Genomic DNA, 6,764 nt, shown 5'->3' on the forward strand with positions numbered 1-6,764 from the left:
TTCCTTCCTGATTGTTCCGGCATGAATTGCAAGAGGCCCCAGTCCAGGACCAGTGAGGACCTTACCTGTGGGGAGCATCTCTTTCTTATTAGAAAAAACACAGGCTGGAGGTGAACCGTGCTGATTAGAATGGACGCACTGATGGTGGCCACATGAGACCCAGGGAATGAGGACAGCCGGGGTGTGGCTTCCTAGACCTTGAACTGGTGTTGGTGAGCTTGCCGCAAGGGGCAGGTAGACTGAATTAATTAGATCTGGGGACTGGTCTTCATCTGCAAATAGTAATGATGGCAGTTAACACACTGAGCATTTCTTATACACAGAACACTGTTCCAAGCATTGTTCTAATGCAGATTCTAAACGTGTGTTGTGTAATTTGAAAGCATTATTCCCTGGGGTTTAGCTCAGCTGTAGAGCACTTGCCTAGCATGCAGGAGGCACTGAATTCAATCCCCAGCACTGCGGGTGTGGGGGGTGTGTAGAAAAAGAGAGTTACTGAAAAGAAACACAAAAACATTATTTCCGAATTCACAGATGACAAATCATAGGTGTTAAGAGATGACATCACTTGGCTAAGGTCACGCAGCTTCTGGGGTCAATGTCCTATTTTGCCTTTGTGAAGAAGGAGGAACATGTGCTGCAATTTTCTGAAGGAACAACCAGCTGATGTCAGGAATTCTTTCAAGAAAGCAAATTTCAGGGCCTCTGCTGACATCACCACCCATTCAGCAAAATGTCTCAAATGCTGAATGCACTTCTGTGTCTCTGGTTTCACTTTGCAGCACACAGCATAACCAATGCACCCTATGACCTTCAACCACCAAGGAGAGGTTAATGTATATTTTGCAAGCTTTGTTTAATTGGTGGGGGAGTAACAGGTTTTAAAAAGATCTTGATCAAAACTGAATTACTAAACAAAGGAGTTAACTGTCTCTCTGAAAAGATGGCTAACTTGGAGAGTTATACTCAACTTTCAAAGTTGTCCCCTCTGGAGGGCTTTGCTTTTGTGCCACCAGTGCTGCTGTGGTGGTATCCATGAAGCAGGAAGGACAGTGTTTCTCCATTGTTTCCCTGATGATAACCCCCGCCCCCCACCCCAAGATGGTGGAGATCTCATGGTGACGTTCTCTTTCTTCCACTGGCCTAAGTCTCAAATTCCCCAAACGCTTGGGCCTTGCACTGCTGGGCTGCTGGCAGCCCTGGCATCTTGCCCCCTTCACACAAAGCCATCACTGTTGTTGAAAATGAGGGTCCTGTGATCGTTTGGCACCACCCCCTGCCTGGTATTCTTCTGGGAGAAGAAACTTTCTTTCTCCCTGACAATAGATTCTGGTCATGAAACAGGCCCCATTTCAGAGAAACAGCTTCCCATAAAATGCCTTCGCCCAGAGGTAAGAACCCAGCACGCAACAGAGAAACCGCCAGGCCTCTCTGCTCATAGCCTCGCCCCTGTCCCCACTCCCACCGGCTCTCACCCAGGCTTCTCTGCCTCTGCCCTGGCCTTTTTAAAATGTGTTTCAAACAGTGTTATATCTGGTCCCTGGCCACTGTGACAACACCCTGTAATTAGTGGTTTAGAATCCTAGCTTTGCCTTTCCTACAGATTACGTTTATCTGGGTTATTTTCCTAAGATATTATTATTGGTGCATGCTATAGTTTGGATCTGGAATACTTCCCAGAGGCCCATGTGTAAAGCTTGGTCTCCAGTCGGTGGTGCCCTTGGGAGTTGGTGGAACCTAGAAGAGGTGGGTTGGGTCTACCGGAAGCTCTTTAGGCCACTGGGGGCTTGCCCTGGAAGGGGATTGTGGGACCCTTTCCTCTTCCTGACTCTGAAGTGAACAGCTTCTTCCACAAAGTGCTCTGCCATGGTGTGCTGCCTCCCACAGACCCAAAAGCAAGGGGATTGAGCCATTAAACCGGAACCTCTAGAACGTTTTCTTTTCACAAGTTCATTGTCTCAGGTATTTATTACAGTGATGGAAAGTTGGCTAACACAGTACAATACTATTTATTACCATTGACTATGCTTGGATTTCTCAGGGTTTTTTCTTTTTTAAAATTTGTTTTAATTAGTTGTACATGACAATAGAATGCACTTTGATATATATAACTGAGTATATCTCCAGTTTTTTTTTTTTTTTTTAACTAATATTCCTTTTCTGTTCCAGGTTCAAATCCGGGTTAGCACATTGCATTTATTTGTCACGTCTCCTCTGAACTGTGAAAAGTCTCTTATTTTTCATCACCATGACACTTCGAGGTATTGTATTGAATGTCCCTCAGTTTGGGTTTGTCTGAGATTTTCTCATGATCAGACCATGGTTTTGGATTTTGGAGAAGCATAGTGCAGATCTCTTTGCGCCAGATCAGGAGGTGCGTGATATCAACATGACTTATCAATGGTGAAGTTAACTTGGATCACAAGGTGAAGGGGGTTTTGCCAAGTTTCTCCAGTGTGAAGCTACTGTTTTTCCCTTTCTATTCTTAATGGAAGTGAGTGGCTAAGTACAGACCAAAGGTAGGAAAATAAAGCTGTACTTCCTAGAGAAGGGAGATTCTACATGTGTAATTTAGATTTATCTTTAAACAAAAATTTTCTCTTCTCTAATTTTTTTTTGGTTTTCTTCTGTAATTTGTTTATTTTTATTCAATTATTTATTTACAGCAGTTTGATCTTATGGTCTCTTGATCTCTGGGCTATAATCTAATACTTTTATTATTTTGGTGCCCAAATTGTCTTGATCTTGGCAACTCTGTCAGGTTGGCTCCTGTGTTCTTTTAGCATACCCTCATTTCTCCCTCACACCCACCACCATTTGCTGACTTTCTGGCCCTGCAAGATTCTCTGATGCTCTTGGTTCACCTTGTATTCTCCTTGCTTCCATCCCAGAATTAGTTCTTTCTCCAAGGAGCCCTGGTTCTTTTTATTGGAGAGTGGTATTGAGAAGCCAGGTTTCTGAGTGCTGGTGTGCTCATTGCTACTGCAGCATCATTGCTTCCAGGCCCTGCTGGTGGACAGAGATAGGAAATAGGTCTGTGTGTACTAACTCATGTGTATGTGCACGTCTGTATTTATTTGTTTATATCTTGAATAAAAATGAGTTCAGGACGAATGATATCGCTAATAAGTGGATGATGACACATAATGGAGGATGGGAGGGGTTAGTGTTAGGGTTAGGGTTAGGGAGGGGGGCAAGAATGGAGGAAGGAAGGACTGTATAGAGGGAAAAGAGGGGTGGGAGGGGTGGGGGATAGGGAAAAAATAACAGAATGAATCAAACAACATTACCCTAGGTAAATTTATGATTACACAAATGGTATGCCTTTACGCCATGTACAGAGAAACAACATGTATCCCATTTGTTTACAATAAAAAAAAATGAGTTCATATTGATATCTTTGACTCTAGAAAAACTCCCCTTCATTTTGACCTCCTACCTTTCTTCACTGTCACTTCTTTCTCTGAGAGTGAGAAACCTGGCTCCCTCTACAATTTATTTCCTCATTTGTTCAACTCTGGTGTACTTTTAGAGTAGTTTCAGAATTTTTCCTCCACCCCCTGGTGAGAAACTAATTTATCAACCAGAGTTCAGTATTTTTGCCAAGCTCCTTTGTCTTCAGCCTTACAGATTCCAGTCCAAACATCCTTTCTCCAAACTACTTAGGTCAACTTCATTTCTTCATTTTTCCCCTTCGTGAGAGCACATCTTATTTATTTATTTATTTATTTATTTATTTTGGTACTGAGAATTGAACCAGGGGTGCTTTATCACTGAGTCACATCCTCCAGCCCTTTTTTTTATTGTTGTATTTTGAGACAGGTTCTCCCTAGGTTATTGAGGGTTTTGTTAAGTTGCCGAGGCTGACCTTGAACTTGAGATCCTCCTGCTTCAGACTCCTGGGTTGTTGGGATTACAGGTGTGCACCATTGTTCCCAGCTTGATAGTACGTCTTAATATTTTCAAAGCGTTTTAGTTTCTGGCTTCCCCCTTGATCATATTATTGTGTGGGAGGGAAGATGCAACCATGACATGTGGAGGCTGAATGAGTTGCCTTGGAGAACACGGTCAGTTGGATCTATGATGAGAACTTGGGATATTAAGCTTTGCCATTCCAGAGCTACTGTTCTCTTGGTGGGTCTGGAATGCAGAACCAGCTGTTACGTAGAATATCGGGTCAAAGGAGAAGGTAAAGTATGGATTAACAGCAAGGTTCTCTTTTGATCAGAGAGAATCATAATATGTCACTGGGAAGGAAGCTTAAAGATCTCATGGCTCAATCCACCTCCTTTACAGATGGGGAAACTGAGACCTACACAGGTGATATAACTTGCCCAAGATGAGTCAACTGGTCAGTGGAGACATGATCCAGTACTCAGTGCTTCCATATCTGTGTTCTTCCCATCACAATATGTGGGCTCTTGAAATAGGGGGTCATGGGCTGCCAGAAAAAAGGCCTTTGAAATAATTTCAGTAAGTTGGGAGACTTTACCAACATTCCCTAAATAGAGAGAGAGAATCAGGAAGGTTCCTTCATACCCTGAGCATCTCCAAATGGGCAGAGAGCTGATTCAGAAATGCCTAATGGGTCTGGAAATTTGGTCCCCACATGTCACAGCAATAGTAACCTCATCCAAAATTGGAGACTTGAGAGATGTTGTGAATTCCAGAGCTACCATACTTAAGGGGTGTCATATTAATTTCTCCTAATTGTCACCCACTGAGTCCCTAAAAAGGCTGAGGATACTACCTTTTGCCCTGCTCAGGTCATGGAGTTATTTTGAGGTTTTACTTAATCTAAGGAGGGAATCGAAACTTTTCTTTGCTCTTTCTTTCTCTTTCAACTTCTGGTTTCCTAATCTCAAGCATAGTATGTGGAACATCACAGGAATTCAACAAATCTTTACTGAATGAATGAAGGAAGGATCATAGGAGATGCTTCAGGTGAAAGTCTTGCTATCCCTGCAGCACTACACAGATGTAAAGAGTTGTTAATGGCCTTAGCTAACACTCTGCCCTTGGGCAAATTGCTTAACCTCTCTGGACTTCTGCAATGCAAGATGCCCCAGGCTCATCTCATATTTTGATGAATTTAGATGATTTCTAAGTTCCCTTTCAGATCTGTAGTTCTGTAATTTCAATGCTTACCAATATTACAAAGAGTAGTAAGGATTTACAGATTAATTTGGGATACAAATGGACTACATCAGGGATGATAAGTTGAGTTTTTTGCAGATGTGGACTGTAGTTGTTTGGTAGTGGTTTATGAGTGCAAGTTGAAAAAGACTCGGAGGGCAAGTGGTACAGATTAGCAATGTCTCATGGATGCAGAATGCAAAGTCGTTGCAATAATGTAAATCTCTGCCATCTTCAACTTAAATGCCTAATGCAGCATTGCCTTGGAATTTCTGGAAGCAACATTATTTTTCTCTAATTTTGCATAATGATGGAGAGACCACTGGATGGGGCTGGGATTTCCTAGAGATAAATGTAGAGCTCTCCAGGTTTATGGTAAGACACATCACCCTCTGCCTTCTATTGTCTCTCTTTTAAAATTTATCATGTAGAAAAATGAAATTATGTCATTTGCAGGAAAATGGATGGAACTAGAGATCATTATGTTAAGTCAGGATCTTTCTGTGACCCCAAGACTACAATGGATACATGGATATATTTTCTTCAGAAAAATGAGAATGCAGAATGACATTAAAATTCTCAACATAAAGTGAACTATTCATGCAATAAGTCTGTATTAAACACCTCCAATGTGCTAGATAGGCTCAGGAAATCTGCACAGTCCTGAAAACACAGGTGATCTCCCCGAGATAGGGCCTTCCTCTTTTCTCTTATTTCCTGAAGCATGGTGGCCAAGCCACCATGGAAATGAGCCATGTGTGTGTCCATGAGCTTTCTGAATATAACTTGTTCTTCCCTCAGTGTACCCTAATGCTGTGGAAATAAGTTTTGGGTCTGAGTCCCAGAATTCCCGAAGAAAATGTACAAATGAGGCTCATTAAATCTCTCATCACCCTCGGGGAAAGCTAACCAGTCAAGGAGAGACCTTCATAGCCTTTGGGTACTCTTGTTGCTCGATATACTTTTGAAACTTGCATGTGTTAGTTTTCCATCACTGTGACAAATACCCGAGATAAATAAATTTCAAAAGAGAAATGTTTTATTTTGTCTCACAGTTTTGGAGATTTCAGTGCGTGATCGTTTTGACCTTGTGGCAGGGAAGTGCATCGTGGTGGGAAGCATGTGGCAGAGCGAAGGCACTTACCTCCTGACCAGAGTATTAAAGAGAGGAGGACAAAGGGTCTGGAGTCCCACTCTTCCCTTCAAGGACACACTGAGTGACCGGAAGACCTCCCAATAGTACCGTGGGCTGGGCCCAAGCCTCTAACACAGGGCCTTCGGGGGACATTCCAGACCTAACCTACAAAAAGGACCCGAGCTCGCTGTGAGTGTGACAGCAATTCCTTGGGAGAGTGGAGAAGCCTCTGTATCTTGGCTCAGGGGTCATATATATTGATTGACCCCTCCCTGTGGTTACTTCATGGCTGGCCAGAAATGTTTCGCCTCAAGGATTTACATGGAAGCCTCTACCCCCTTTATCCTTCTAGCCTGTCCTTCTTTGCTTAGCGGCATATGCTTCTAGTTGCCTACCCTTGGGATTGGTCTTTATTCACTGTCCAGACAGTTCCTGATAAGGCTGTTAACCTTTTCAAGTCCTGAATGATGACTTCAGGACTTGAAATAGCTTT

At 42.8% G+C, this 6,764-nt stretch overlaps 1 long non-coding RNA gene across 1 annotated transcript; it reads left to right on the forward strand.

Moving 5' to 3' along the window:
• Positions 1-1,321: 1,321 nt before the first annotated feature.
• On the forward strand, positions 1,322-6,385 carry LOC124975232 (uncharacterized). Its single transcript, XR_007106873.1, has 3 exons — positions 1,322-1,391; positions 2,170-2,261; positions 6,192-6,385. It is a non-coding gene; the product is annotated as an uncharacterized LOC124975232 (long non-coding RNA).
• Positions 6,386-6,764: the final 379 nt, after the last annotated feature.

This window comes from Sciurus carolinensis, chromosome 2, assembly GCF_902686445.1.
Source record: "Sciurus carolinensis chromosome 2, mSciCar1.2, whole genome shotgun sequence".
In the NCBI taxonomy this organism is placed as follows: Eukaryota; Metazoa; Chordata; class Mammalia; order Rodentia; family Sciuridae; genus Sciurus; species Sciurus carolinensis.